We start from the raw sequence: 16,148 nt of genomic DNA on the forward strand, positions 1-16,148 counted from the left end.
AGCAGCAGCGTAAAAAGGATGGGGTGGGGGGGCAGTGCAAATAGTCCGGGTAGCCATGATTAGCTGTTCAGGAGTCTTATGGCTTGGGGGTAGAAGCTGTTGAGAAGTCTTTTGGACCTAGACTTGGCACTCCGGTACCGCTTGCCGTGCGGTAGCAGAGAGAACAGTCTATGACTAGGGTGACTGGAGTCTTTGACAATTTTGAGGGCCTTCCTCTGACACCGCCTGGTATAGAGGTCCTGGATGGCAGGGAGCTTTGCCCCAGTGATGTACTGGGCCGTACGCACTACCCTCTGTAGTGCCTTGCGGTCAGAGGCCAAGCAGTTGCCATACCAGGCGGTGATGCAACCAGTCAGGATGCTCTCGATGGTGCAGCTGTAGAATTTTTTGAGGATCTGAGGACCCATGCCAAATCTTTTTAGTCTCCTGAGGGGGAATAGGCTTTGTCGTGCCCTCTTCACGACTGTCTTGGTGTGTTTGGACCATGATAGTTCGTTGGTGATGTGGACACCAAGGAACTTGAAGCTCTCAACCTGTTCCACTACAGCCCCGTCGATGAGAATGGGGGCGTGCTCAGTCCTCTTTTTTTTCCTGTAGTCCACAATCATCTCCTTTGTCTTGGTCACGTTGAGGGAGAGGTTGTTGTCCTGGCACCACACGGCCAGATCTCTGACCTCCTCCCTATAGGCTGTCTCATCGTTGTCGGTGATCAGGCCTACCACTGTTGTGTCGTCGGCAAACTTAATGATGGTGTTGGAGTCGTGCCTGGCCATGCAGTCATGGGTGAACAGAGAGTACAGGAGGGGACTGAGCACGCACCCCTGAGGGGCCCCCGTGTTGAGGATCAGTGTGGCAGATGTGTTGTTACCTACCCTTACCACCTGGGGGCGGCCCGTCAGGAAGTCCAGGATCCAGTTGCAGAGGGAGGTGTTTAGTCCCAGGATCCTTAGCTTAGTGATGAGCTTTGAGGGCACTATGGTGTTGAATGCTGAGCTGTAGTCAATGAATAGCATTCTCACGTAGGTGTTCCTCTTGTCCAGGTGGGAAAGGGCAGTGTGGAGTGCGATAGAGATTGCATCATCTGTGGATCTGTTGGGGCGGTATGCAAATTGGAGTGGGTCTAGGGTTTCTGGGATTATGCTGTTGATGTGAGCCATGACCAGTCTTTCAAAGCATATCTGATGCTGAGTCAGTGTAGAGGCCTAGTAGAGATATCTGATACTGAGTCAGTGTACAGGCCTAGTAGAGATATCTGATACTGAGTCAGTGTAGAGGCCTAGTAGAGATATCTGATACTGAGTCAGTGTACAGGCCTAGTAGAGATATCTGATACTGAGTCAGTGTAGAGGCCTAGTAGAGATATCTGATGCTGAGTCAGTGTAGAGGCCTAGTAGAGATATCTGATACTGAGTCAGTGTACAGGCCTAGTAGAGATATCTGATACTGAGTCAGTGTAGAGGCCTAGTAGAGATATCTGATGCTGAGTCAGTGTACAGGCCTAGTAGAGATATCTGATACGGAGTCAGTGTACAGGCCTTGTAGATATATCTGATGCTGAGTCAGTGTACAGGCCTAGTAGAGATATCTGATACTGAGTCAGTGTAGAGGCCTAGTAGAGATATCTGATACTGAGTCAGTGTACAGGCCTAGTAGAGATATCTGATACTGAGCCAGTGTACAGGCCTAGTAGAGATATCTGGTACTGAGTCAGTGTACAGGCCTAATAGAGATATCTGGTACTGAGTCAGTGTAGAGGCCTAGTAGAGATATCTGGTACTGAGTCAGTGTAGAGGCCTAGTAGAGATATCTGATACTGAGTCAGTGTAGAGGCCTAGTAGAGATATCTGATACTGAGTCAGTGTACAGGCCTAGTAGAGATATCTGATGCTGAGTCAGTGTACAGGCCTAGTAGAGATATCTGATACTGAGTCAGTGTACAGGCCTAGTAGAGATATCTGATGCTGAGTCAGTGTAGAGATATCTGATACTGAGTCAGTGTAGAGGCCTAGTAGAGATATCTGATACTGAGCCAGTGTACAGGCCTAGTAGAGATATCTGATACTGAGTCAGTGTACAGGCCTAGTAGAGATATCTGATACTGAGTCAGTGTACAGGCCTAGTAGAGATATCTGATACTGAGTCAGTGTACAGGCCTAGTAGAGATATCTGATACTGAGTCAGTGTACAGGCCTAGTAGAGATATCTGATACTGAGTCAGTGTAGAGGCCTAGTAGAGATATCTGATACTGAGTCAGTGTAGAGGCCTAGTAGAGATATCTGATGCTGAGTCAGTGTACAGGCCTAGTAGAGATATCTGATACTGAGTCAGTGTACAGGCCTAGTAGAGATATCTGATGCTGAGTCAGTGTACAGGCCTAGTAGAGATATCTGATGCTGAGTCAGTGTAGAGGCCTAGTAGAGATATCTGATGCTGAGTCAGTGTAGAGGCCTAGTAGAGATATCTGATGCTGAGTCAGTGTACAGGCCTAGTAGAGATATCTGATACTGAGTCAGTGTACAGGCCTAGTAGAGATATCTGATACTGAGCCAGTGTACAGGCCTAGTAGAGATATCTGGTACTGAGTCAGTGTACAGGCCTAATAGAGATATCTGGTACTGAGTCAGTGTAGAGGCCTAGTAGAGATATCTGGTACTGAGTCAGTGTAGAGGCCTAGTAGAGATATCTGATACTGAGTCAGTGTAGAGGCCTAGTAGAGATATCTGATACTGAGTCAGTGTACAGGCCTAGTAGAGATATCTGATGCTGAGTCAGTGTACAGGCCTAGTAGAGATATCTGATACTGAGTCAGTGTAGAGGCCTAGTAGAGATATCTGATACTGAGTCAGTGTAGAGGCCTAGTAGAGATATCTGATACTGAGTCAGTGTACAGGCCTAGTAGAGATATCTGATACTGAGTCAGTGTAGAGGCCTAGTAGAGATATCTGATACTGAGTCAGTGTACAGGCCTAGTAGAGATATCTGATGCTGAGTCAGTGTACAGGCCTAGTAGAGATATCTGATACTGAGTCAGTGTAGAGGCCTAGTAGAGATATCTGATACTGAGTCAGTGTACAGGCATCGGATACTGAGTTAGTGTGGAGGCATCGGATACGGAGTCAGTGTGGAGGCATCGGATACGGAGTCAGTGTGGAGGCATCTGATACTGAAGTATATGTGTAGGCCTGGAGGTTGGACGATTGGCTGATACTGCTGTTCTACAGGGTTTTCACTCTGACACAGTAAGATTGCCCCACACTAAGCCCTGAGCAATGCTTTCAGTACGCTCTGTGTGTGGACACAGATTTTGCATATTAGATCATATGAAATATGTTGACGGGAAGCTGGGAACATCCTAACCGGTCCCAAAGTGCACCCTATTCCCTATATAGTGCACTACTTTAGACCAGAACCCTGTGGGCCCTGATCAAAAATAGTGCACAATATAGGGAACAGGGTGCCAATTTGGGACCATCCTAGACTGATAATGACGCATCAGTTCTGATAAGCATGTGTGAGCATGCTTGTTTTTGTGTTGTTGTGGGTCATTGATTTATTAGGGAAGTATGTTATTGCTATCATTCAGCTCTGTAGATGGGTCTGAGCTTGTCATGCATGGTGTGTATTTTATCAGATAGGCTCTTCTATGTTCCAGGAGGTTGGATGGAGGCCAGATCATGTGTCAAACTCAAGACTGGCCCGTGAGCCCATTCAATATGGCCCACAGGTGGTTTGAGTAAAAAAACGATCTCAATCGACATTGAAATGACTAAAACCAAATCTAAACTGTGTAGAAATGATAATGAACCTTCATCTATAGTCTCTTCATTCTGTCTAGCTAACTAACAGTCATCTACAGTGAGGGGAAAAAAGTATTTGATCCCCTGCTGATTTTGTACGTTTGCCCACTGACAAAGAAATTATAATAATAATAATAATATGCCATTTAGCAGACGCTTTTATCCAAAGCGACTTACAGTCATGCGTGCATACATTTTTGTGTATGGGTGGTCCCGGGGATCGAACCCACTACCTTGGCGTTACAAGCGCCGTGCTCTACCAGCTGAGCTACAGAGGACCACAGTCTATAATTTTAATGGTAGGTTTATTTGAACAGTGAGAGACAGAATAACAACAAAAAAATCCAGAAAAACGCATGTCAAAAATGTTATAAATTGATTTGCATTTTAATAAGGGAAATAAGTATTTGACCCCTCTGCAAAACATGACTTAGTACTTGGTGGCAAAACCCTTGTTGGCAATCACAGAGGTCAGATGTTTCTTGTAGTTGGCCACCAGGTTTGCACACATCTCAGGAGGGATTTTGTCTCACTCCTCTTTGCAGATCTTCTCCAAGTCATTAAGGTTTCGAGCCTGACGTTTGGCAACTCGTGTTTTGGGTCATTGTCATGCTGGAATACCCATCCACGACCCATTTTCAATGCCCTGGCTGAGGGAAGGAGGTTCTCACCCAAGATTTGATGGTACATGGCTCCGTCCATCGTCCCTTTGATGCAGTGAAGTTGTCCTGTCCCCTTAGCAGGAAAACACCCCCAAAGCATAATGTTTCCACCTCCATGTTTGACGGTGGGGATGGTGTTCTTGGGGTCATAGGCAGCATTCCTCCTCCTCCAAACACGGCGAGTTGAGTTGATGGAAAAGAGCTCCATTTTGGTCTCATCTGACCACAACACTTTCACCCAGTTCGCCTCTGAATCATTCAGATGTTCATTGGCAAACTTCAGACGGGCATGTATATGTGCTTTCTTGAGCAGGGGGACGTTGCGGGCGCTGCAGGATTTCAGTCCTTCACGGCTTAGTGTGTTACCAATTGTTTTCTTGGTGACTATGGTCCCAGCTGCCTTGAGATCATTGACAAGATCCTCCCGTGTAGTTCTGGGCTGATTCCTCACCGTTCTCATGATCATTGCAACTCCACGAGGTGAGATCTTGCATGGAGCCCCAGGCCGAGGGAGATTGACAGTTATTTTGTGTTTCTTCCATTTGCGAATAATCACACCAACTGTTGTCACCTTCTCACCAAGCTGCTTGACGATGGTCTTGTAGCCCATTCCAGCCTTGTGTAGGTCTACAATCTTGTCCCTGACATCCTTGGAGAGCTCTTTGGTCTTGGCCATGGTGGAGAGTTTGGAATCTGATTGATTGATTGCTTCTGTGGACAGGTGTCTTTTATACAGGTAACAAACTGAGATTAGGAGCACTCCCTTTAAGTGTTTGCTCCTAATCTCAGCTCGTTACCTGTATAAAAGACACCTGGGAGCCAGAAATCTTTCTGATTGAGAGGGGGTCAAATACTTATTTCCCGCATTAAAATGCAAATCAATTTATAACATTTTTGACATGGGTTTTTCTGGATTTCTTTGTTGTTATTCTGTCTCTCACTGTTCAAATAAACCTACCATTAAAATTATAGACTGATCATTTCTTTGTCAGTGAGCAAACGTACAAAATCAGCAGGGGATCAAATACTTTTTTCCCTCACTGTATAGTCTCTTCACTCCGTCCAGTTTTCTCAGTCTTCGAAAGGTCAGGGAGTATCAAATTCCAAAAGTGCTGGAAAGAGGACTGTTTTTGCAATGAATTTGACAGCGAGGAGTAGAATCAAATGTAGGTGTGCTCATTTTCCTTTCCTTACTAACTGAAAAGATCTTGAGATTCAGTCAAAATGACTCATTTATCTCCCCAAGTCAACCAAATTAGCTAAATGTGTAGAGTTGACAAACATTTTTAAGTTGAGTTGACTTCAACTCGCTCAAATGTCGAAACGTGTTGAGTTAGCAAAATACTGTTTACTCAACTTAGAAATTCAGCCAATACAACTGAAGCAACATAACAGTTGACTAAAAATGTAAAGTTTTAGATAACTACAACTTACCAAATAGTCTTAGCTTAAACTTGATTTCATGAATTAACTATGTGTTTACTCAACTTAGAAATTCACAACCATGAAATCAAATATTCTGATGCAATATAAGTTGTTGACTAAAAATGTAATGTTCAACTTGTCTAATTGTCTATATGCTTACTTATTCAACAAAGATCAACGTGTTTACTCAACTTAGAAATTCACAACCAAAAAGTAAAATCAACTTAAACAACATAACAGCTTCAACTTATTTTGTGGGGGCGGAACTGATTAGAATAGCCAGCATGCTTTGCAACCGTTCATTTTTACATTTTGGTAAATCAGCAGACACGTTTAAATATAAATAATCCAAAGTGACTTCAATTAGTGCATTCAACAAAGGTAGGTAAACAACCACACGTCAAAGTAACAAATAAAACGTTTCTGTAACCGTTACTGAGAATGTTGTTGTAGTGAAAGTTGTAGTTAGTGGTTGGTTGACATTACCGAGTACACTGACAGCTTTGAAACTGGCGAAAATGCTCAAACATGAACAAGAGACATGAGCATAATGTTCACTACGGAAATCTCAATTATATAAATGTTTGGGTTGGTTAGTCAATGTATATTGTATATAGTCTACTCAACTTCATAGTAAGTTAGATTCATTGAAAATATTAAGTCAGTTCAAAATGGAGGCTAGTTATCTCTACTAAAACCTATATTGATGCAGCTATAAATAGTAGGTTATACTGACCAATTGCAAAGTTTACTTGTTTTTCTTTTATAAGTCAAAGTACATTTGGTGTTAGGATAATTCTGCATTTAAAGTTGATATAACTAAAGTTGAAATGGATTCAACTAGGAATAGTAGGTTGTACTGACAAATGGTTAAGTTGACTTAACCATATTTTATTAGTCAAGGTAAATTTGGTGTAAGTAAGGATAGCTTGAAATTTTAAGTTGATAGAGTTTTTGAAAAAGGCCATGCAACGTTATGACTTTTGAGAAGATTTGAAAAGAGGACACTGCCCCTTTCAAGACAAACGTGCCAAAAGAGAGATCCACACGTCTACAGTAGGCTCCATGTCTACAGTAGGCCCCATGTCTACAGTAGGCTCCATGTCTACAGTAGGCTCCATGTCTACAGTAGGCTCCATGTCTACAGTAGGCTCCATGTCTACAGTAGGCTCCATGTCTACAGTAGGCTCCATGTCTACAGTAGGCCCCATGTCTACAGTAGGCCCCATGTCTACAGTAGGCCCCATGTCTACAGTAGGCCCCATGTCTACAGTAGGCCCCATGTCTACAGTAGGCCTCATGTCTACAGTAGGCCCCATGTCTACAGTAGGCTACATGTCTACAGTAGGCCCCATGTCTACAGTAGGCTCCATGTCTACAGTAGGCCTCATGTCTACAGTAGGCCCCATGTCTACAGTAGGCTCCATGTCTACAGTAGGCTCCATGTCTACAGTAGGCTCCATGTCTACAGTAGGCCTCATGTCTACAGTAGGCCTCATGTCTACAGTAGGCCACATGTCTACAGTAGGCTACATGTCTACAGTAGGCCCCATGTCTACAGTAGGCCTCATGTCTACAGTAGGCCACACGTCTACAGTAGGCCTGGACAATGACCCCAAGCATACTTCCAAAGTTGTGGCAAAATGGCTCAAGGACAATAAAGTCAAGGTATTGGAGTGGCCATCACAAAGCCCTGACCTCAATCCTATAGAAAATGTGTGGGCAGAACTGAAAAAGCGTGTGCGAGCAAGGAGGCCTACAAACCTGACTCAGTTACACCAGCTCTGTCAGGAGGAATGGGCCAAAATTCACCCAATTTATTGTGGGAAGCTTGTGGAAGGCTACCCGAAACGTTTGACCCAAGTTAAACACAATTTAAAGGCAATGCTACCAAATACTAATTGAGTGTATGTAAACTTTTGACCCACTGGGAATGTGATGAAAGAAATAAAAGCTGAAATATATCATTCTCTCTACTATTATTCTGACATTTCACATTCTTAAAATAAAGTGGTGATCCTAACTGACCTAAGACAGGGAATTTTTACTAGGATTAAATGTCAGGAATTGTGAAAAACTGAGTTTAAATCTATTTGGCTAAGGTGTATGTAAACTTCCGACTTCAACTGTATATACGCGAGAAAAACATATTGGTGATTAGAAGTGATGCAGACAATTACATTGATGGAAGTTACAATCTATCTGCAATATTAAAGCTGATCTACCCCCTAAAAAAAAAGGGGAAAAAAGAATATAACAGAAAAAAAAAAAAAAATCTCTATGCCATCAACTCTCGCCCAACCAAATCTTGCTTATTGCCCCCAAAAGGGGGCATGTTTTCATAAGTTGCATCCCAGAAAAACACTGAATTTCTCATTTGTGTCCTAGGCATAAAACGTTTAACAACACCTGGAGTGGTATAGACTAGGCTAAGAGGCTATTCTCAGACTAGGCTAAGAGGCTATTCTCAGACTACGCTAAGAGGCTATTCTCAGACTAGGCTAAGAGGCTATTCTCAGACTAGGCTAAGAGGCTATTCTCAGACTACGCTAAGAGGCTATTCTCAGACTAGGCTAAGAGGCTATTCTCAGACTAGGCTAAGAGGCTATTCTCAGACTAGGCTAAGAGGCTATTCTCAGACTAGGCTAAGAGGCTATTCTCAGACTAGGCTAAGAGGCTATTCTCAGACTAGGCTAAGAGGCTATTCTCAGACTAGGCTAAGAGGCTATTCTCAGACTAGGCTAAGAGGCTATTCTCAGACTAGGCTAAGTGGCTATTCTCAGACTAGGCTAAGAGGCTATTCTCAGACTAGGCTAAGAGGCTATTCTCAGACTAGGCTAAGAGGTTATTCTCAGACTAGGCTAAGAGGCTTTTCTCAGACTAGGCTAAGAGGCTAAGAGTCTATTCTCAGACTAGGCTAAGAGGCTAAGAGTCTATTCTCAGACTAGGCTAAGAGGCTATTCTCAGACTAGGCTAAGAGGCTATTCTCCGACTAGGCTAAGAGGCTATTCTCAGACTAGGCTAAGAGGCTATTCTCAGACTAGGCTAAGAGGCTATTCTCAGACTAGGCTAAGAGGCTATTCTCAGACTAGGCTAAGAGGCTATTCTCAGACTAGGCTAAGAGGCTATTCTCAGACTAGGCTAAGAGGCTATTCTCAGACTACGCTAAGAGGCTAAGAGGCTATTCTCCGACTAGGCTAAGAGGCTATTCTCAGACTAGGCTAAGAGGCTATTCTCAGACTAGGCTAAGAGGCTATTCTCAGACTAGGCTAAGAGGCTATTCTCAGACTAGGCTAAGAGGCTATTCTCAGACTAGGCTAAGAGGTTATTCTCAGACTAGGCTAAGAGGCTATTCTCCGACTAGGCTAAGAGGCTATTCTCAGACTAGGCTAAGAGGCTATTCTCAGACTAGGCTAAGAGGCTATTCTCAGACTAGGCTAAGAGGCTATTCTCAGACTAGGCTAAGAGGCTATTCTCAGACTACGCTAAGAGGCTATTCTCAGACTAGGCTAAGTGGCTAACAAGCGATTTGATGTGTGTACTGCAAAAAAAAACAAAAAAACATACACACACATTTCTGTGCCTCTTTGCCCTTCGACCTACTAACACCAACATTACCACACACACACATTACCAGCGCTGTTCTGCTCATCTGTCCCAACACTAACCCATTAATACTCCTCCTGGAATGCTGTGACATCATCACCCTGACAGAGAGCAAGGAACGGAGAGAGGGAGAGAAGTGGGAGGCTGCTAGAGAACAATCGATTCATAGAGGGCAGAGATTTCAGACACACCCTTCTCATCCCAGAGAGGAGGCAACACACCCTTCTCATCCCAGAGAGGAGGCAACACACCCTTCTCATCCCAGAGAGGAGGCAACACACCCTTCTCATCCCAGAGAGGAGGCAACACACCCTTCTCATCCCAGAGAGGAGGCAACACACCCTTCTCATCCCAGAGAGGAGAGACGACTGCTTCCCAAATGGCACCCTCTTCTTTACATAGTGCACTACTTTTGACCAGAACCCTATGGAGAATAGGGTGCCGTTTGGGATGCACACGTTTGTCTGTTTTGTGCTCTTGAACCACACCGTTGCTAGGCAGCCTTAGACCATTACCATATCTAGACTATCCCTCAAACACTCTGAAGACAAGACAGCTTCTTCAGCTACTACCACCAGAGTCTGAGCCTCAGAAAGAGAAAGCCTCGTCTTCTCACATTCTTGACTTCCCCCAAAAGTCAATACTAAGGCTTTTGTTTTGAGACAATCTGATTATGGCCTGACTGTTCAGATGATGAGGATGAAATGGCCATAATAACCATGCTATTAATATAGTAATAACATCTGAGTTTAATAACAATAACATGTTAGTTCAGCTAGTTCTGTACCAGATGAGGTTATTAATTTGGGGGGGGGGGTCAATGCAAATAGTCCGGGTAGCCATTTGATTAGCTGTTCAGGTGTCTTATGGCTTGGGGGTAGAAGCTGTTCAGAAGCCTTTTGGACCTAGACTTGGTGCTCCGGTACTGCTTACTGTGCGGTAGCAGAGAGAACAGTCTATGACTAGGGTGGCTGGAGTCTTTGGCAATTTTTACGTCCTTCCTCTGACATCGCCTGGTATAGAGGTCCTGGATGGCTGGAAGCTTGGCCCCAGTGATGTACTGGGCCGTACGCACTACCCTCTGTAGTGCCTTGCGGTCGGAGGCCGAGAAGTTGCCGTACAAGGCAGTGATGCAACCAGTCAGGATGGTCTCGATGGTGCAGCTGTAGAACTTGTTGAGGATCTGAGGACCCATGCCAAATCTTTTCAGTCTCCTGAGGGGGAATAGGCTTTGTCGTGCCCTCTTCATGACTGTCTTGGTGTGTTTGGACCATGACAGTTTGTTGGTGATGTGGACACCAAGGAACTTGAAGCTCTCAACCTGTTCCAGTACAGCCCCGTCGATGAGAATGGGGGCATGCTCGGTCCTCCTTTTCCTGTGGTCCACGATCATCTCCTTTTGTCTTGATCACGTTGAAGGAGAGGTTGTTGACCTGGCACCACACTTCCAGGTCTCTGACCTCCTCCCTATAGGCTGTTTCATCGTTGTCAGTGATCAGGCCTACCACCGTTGTGTCGTCGGCAAACTTAATGATGGTGTTGGAGTCGTGTTTGGCCATGCAGTCATGGGTGAACAGGGAGTATAGGAGGGGACGAAGCGCGGTCCTCTGAGGGGCCCCCGTGTTGAGGATCAGCGTGGCAGACGTGTTGCCTACCCTTAACACCTGGAGGCGGCCCATCAGGAAGTCCAGGATCCAGTTGCAGAGGGTGGTGTTTAGTTAGTGATGAGCTCTGCAGGCACTGTGGTGTTGAACGCTGAGCTGTAGTCAATGAACAGCAATCTCACATAGGTGTTATTTTTGTCCAGGTGGGAAAGGGCAGTGTGGAGTGCAATAGAGATTGCATCATCTGTGGATCTGTTGGGGCGGTATGCAAATTGGAGTGGGTCTAGGGTTTCTGGGATAATGCTGTTGATGTGAGCCATGACCAGCCTTTCAAAGCACTTCATGGCTTCAGACGTGAGTGTTACGGCGCAGTAGTCATTTAGGCAGTTTATCTTCACATACTTGGGCACAGGGACTATGGTGGTCTGCTTGAAACGTGGGTATTACAGACTCGGTCAGGGAGAGGTTGAAAATGTCAGTGAAGACACTTGCCAGTTGGTCCGCGCATGCTCTGAGTACATGGCCTGGTAATCCGTCTGGCCCCGCGGCCTTGTGAATATTGACTTGTTTAAAGGTCTTGCTCACATCGGCTATGGAGAGCGTGATCACACAGTCGTCCGGAACAACTGGTGCTGTCATGCATGCTTCAGTGTTGCTTGCCTTGAAGTGCGCATAGAAGTAATTTAGCTCGTCTGGTAGGCTTGTGTCACTGGGCAGCTCGTGGCTGGGCTTCCCTTTTTGTAGTCCGTAATAGTTTGCAAGCCCTGCCACATCCAACGAGCGTCTGGAGCCGGTGTAGCAGGTTGAAACAGTGTAAACATGGTCGTTGTGGATATAGATTCAAAGCCTAACACAACGAAATGGACAGCGCTTTCTACGGAGATGATTAATACAAAATACCCATACGAGTCCAAGTCCAAACCCCCCCCCCCCCCCCCCCCCCCGTGCCGCTATACAGTATATAGCCTAGTAGCTAACCGCATGGCAGATGGACATAAAACAAATCAGATTTAAGATGTCTTTGGTACGTAATTGGTCTAGCCTATACTCTAAAACGTAACTCATTCTAGTAATCACCTTAAGAGTGTTGACTGTATTTTTTTATGCATATTGGATGGACTGGTTCCCTTCTGCTACGATGCAAACTTTCTATCCATGAGTCTGGGAGAGAATGTATAGGCCTAGGCGATGCTGTTGTTTCATTGATTGTGCAGGGCGGCTTAGAGTTGGCCTACAATTATAGTGAATTTGTATTCCATTTTTAATAGCCTAGTAATAGAGCATTTTTTTTATATTTTCATAATTAATACGCTGACCCATTACCTCAGAATATCTCACCAACGTGCATTTCCCTCGCACTCCTTTCTCGAGCGTGCAGAGTAAGGGGCTGTCAACAGTTGAATGAAATATGTTTAGTTGTGAAAACAAGTTACTGTCGATGTTTCCCGAACCAATTTGACTTGTTTTCCCAAATTAATCACTGGGTTGCTGCAGGAACAGGGTTGGAGAGCCCATGGCATACAGAGTTTGGGCAGAATATCACATGTCGCGCAGCGAGGCTGCATGCTCCTCCAACAGTGGTGTGAAATAAGTGTTACTATAAGACATTTCTATATGCAGTCCAGTGTGAAAGGAGAGTTTTTGATGGTTGCCACTAAAAAGAGGAGAGGTTCCCAGCTGATACTGTTTATTTCTCAGCTGCTCATATTAAGCACATGCTCCTCTATAAAACCGGAGTAGCCGGTTACCCTGCATGATTGAAAAAGAAACTGCGGGAAAGCGGCCTAAATTCGCTATTCGAGCATACAGATTACGTCTTTTTCCCCTGCCCCTGTTCCTGACCATTTGGTAAAGGGCCATTCTAAATCTAAACTAAATTTGACATATTAGTAAAGACAATATTAAATAGAGAATAGTCTGATGGGTGAAAATATGGTCACTTGATGAGAGAAGAGCCTGAGGCGAGGAACAGAGCGCAAGCTTTTTTTTGACTTTCTCAAATCATCAATAGCCTATAGTCGCATAATGCAGCCCAGATAGGTTTTGATTTCTAAGACGTTCTAAGGTTTGTATCATTCATAACTAAAGTTGTCAAATAGCTCTAAATCTAGTGTATAGGACCTGTTTCAAAATATCACTGTTATACTCAGCCACTTCATATGCTCATTGAACGGAATGGAAAAATATATTTTATATTTTATCCAGCTAAGTTAAATTATAATCTTCTTACTATAAAATCATATAAAATAATGGCATGGGACTTACAGTGAGGGAAAACAGTATTTGATCCCCTGCTGATTTTGTACGTTTGCCCACTGACAAAGACATGATCAGTCTATAATTTTAATGGTTGGTTTATTTGAACAGTGAGAGACAGAATAACAACAAAAAAAATCCAGAAAAACGCATGTCAAAAATGTTATAAATTGATTTGCATTTTAATGAGGGAGATAAGTATTTGACCCCTCTGCAAAACATGACTTAGTACTTGGTGGCAAAATCCTTGTTGGCAATCACAGAGGTCAGACGTTTCTTGAGTTGGCCACCAGGTTTGCACACATCTCAGGAGGGATTTTGTCCCACTCCTCTTTGCAGATCTTCTCCAAGTCATTAAGGTTTCGAGCCTGACGTTTGGCAACTCGAACCTTCAGCTCCCTCCACAGATTTTCTATGGGATTAAGGTCTGGAGACTGGCTAGGCCACTCCAGGACCTTAATGTGCTTCTTCTTGAGCCACTCCTTTATTGCCTTGGCCGTGTGTTTTGGGTCATTATCATGCTGGAATACCCATCCACGACCCATTTTCAATGCCCTGGCTGAGGGAAGGAGGTTCTCACCCAAGATTTGACGGTACATGGCGCCGTCCATCGTCCCTTTGATGCGGTGAAGTTGTCCTGTCCCCTAAGCAGAAAAACACCCCCAAAGCATAATGTTTCCACCTCCATGTTTGACGGTGGGGATGGTGTTCTTGGGGTCATAGGCAGCATTCTTCCTCCTCCAAACACGGCGAGTTGAGTTGATGCCAAAGAGCTTGATTTTGGTCTCATCTGACCACAACACTTTCACCCAGTTCTTCTCTGAATCATTCAGATGTTCATTGGCAATCTTCAGACGGGCATGTATATGTGCTTTCTTGAGCAGGGGGACCTTGCAGGCGCTGCAGGATTTCAGTCCTTCACGGCGTAGTGTGTTACCAATTGTTTTCTTGGTGACTATGGTCCCAGCTGCCTTGAGATCATTGACAAGATCCTCCCGTGTAGTTCTGGGCTGATTCCTCACCGTTCTCATGATCATTGCAACTCCACGAGGTGAGATCTTGCATTGAGCCCCAGGCCGAGGGAGGGTGACAGTTATTTTGTGTTTCTTCCATTTGCGAATAATCGCACCAACTGTTGTCACCTTCTCACCAAGCTGCTTGGCGATGGTCTTGTAGCCCATTCCAGCCTTGTGTAGCTCTACAATCCCTTTTCTGTTTGACCAGAAATCAAATCCTTTGCTTATTCCTCATTTTTAGGATGGAAAATGGTTGAAAAATGTATATATGCCTTAATATATAAAAACATATATATACTCTTAGCCAATCGCTTTGATTTGTCACCAAATTTCATTAGCTCCTTTTAACTTCACGTTAGTGGGGCCTTTTACATGGAAACACCCCCATGGCATTGCTTACTCTTTGGGGTTTTAGGCTGGCTATCTGTAAAGCACTTTGTGACAACTGCTCATCTAAAAAAGGCTTTATAAAATAAATATGATTGATTTAGTATTTCAGATTGAACCAGACCAGACCTGGCACTGTCGGAGCTAGAAGCACAAGCATTTCGCTACACCCGCAATAACATCTGCTAAACACGTGCATGTGACCAATACAATTTCATTTGATTTGGAGTACAGTAGGTGGTGGGTTATTGTTGTTGATGGTAGTTGTTGTTGATGGTTGTTGTTGTTGATGATGGTTGTTGTTGTGTGGTTTCATGTTTGGATGGGTAGAACCTAGGCTTGGGCAGTATACCATATACTACGGCCACGGGATGGTGTTTCAATACTGTTTTTAAACTATTTATTTGAAGTTTTTTAATACATTTGAAGCTACTTTTTAATACCTGCTGTCAACTTGTGCAATACATTGGGAGATAAAAAAACCCCACTGCGTTTCACCTGCCACATTATTATGTAGTTTACGGTAGTCCCCAGTCACATGGTGTTTTGTTTACAAGCAACGAAGAGAGACCAGAGCCTTGAGTCACTCACTGTTGAGCAGTACGCACCATGTGATCTAATTACAGTATAGAACTCACAACTAAATGTTTGCCAGCTAGATATCTTAGCACATTTTAGACAGTTAACGTAATAGTTATGTAAATGCTCTGCTGTTGTTAATTTGGTTTGCTAATTTAGTAGCTAGTTAGCTATCTTGCTAAGTGGTTAGCTTCTTCCAAAATAAAGCATTTGCTTGGTAACAGCAGAGAATCCCCTCCTGAATCAAGAGCCTTGCTGGCTAATATTCATTTTGTGTGTTCAGCAAACTGAGTAGCATTTTTGAATTACTTGTATAGTTTAGGTCAGAAACTGCAAAATGTTCAATGCGCTCATTAGCATTTAGTTAGCATTCTCTATGAGGATACCGTAGTACCTGTTAGCATTTTGTTAGCATTCCGGTAAGTGATGGTTTTTGGGCTTTAAATATTTTTTAAAATAAATACAGTGGATTCGCAAAGTATTCAGACCACTTGACTTTTTCCACATTTTGTTAGGTTACAGCCTTATTCTAAAATTGATTAAATTGTTTTGTTTCCTCATCGATCTACACACGACCCCATAATGACAAAGTTTTTATACATTTTTGCAAATGTATTAAAAATAAACTGAAATATCACATTCACATAAGTATTCAGACCCTTTACTCAGTACTTTGTTGAAGCACCTTTGGCAGCAATTACAGCCTCGAGTCTTCTTGGGTATGACGCTACAAGCTTGGCACACCTGTATTTGGGGAGTTTCTCGCATTCCCTCTCAAGCGCTGCACAGCTATTTTCAGGTCTCTCCAGAGATGT

This window comes from Coregonus lavaretus (genome assembly GCF_964263955.1).
Source record: "Coregonus lavaretus genome assembly, contig: HAP1_SCAFFOLD_510, whole genome shotgun sequence".
NCBI classification, from domain to species: domain Eukaryota; kingdom Metazoa; phylum Chordata; class Actinopteri; order Salmoniformes; family Salmonidae; genus Coregonus; species Coregonus lavaretus.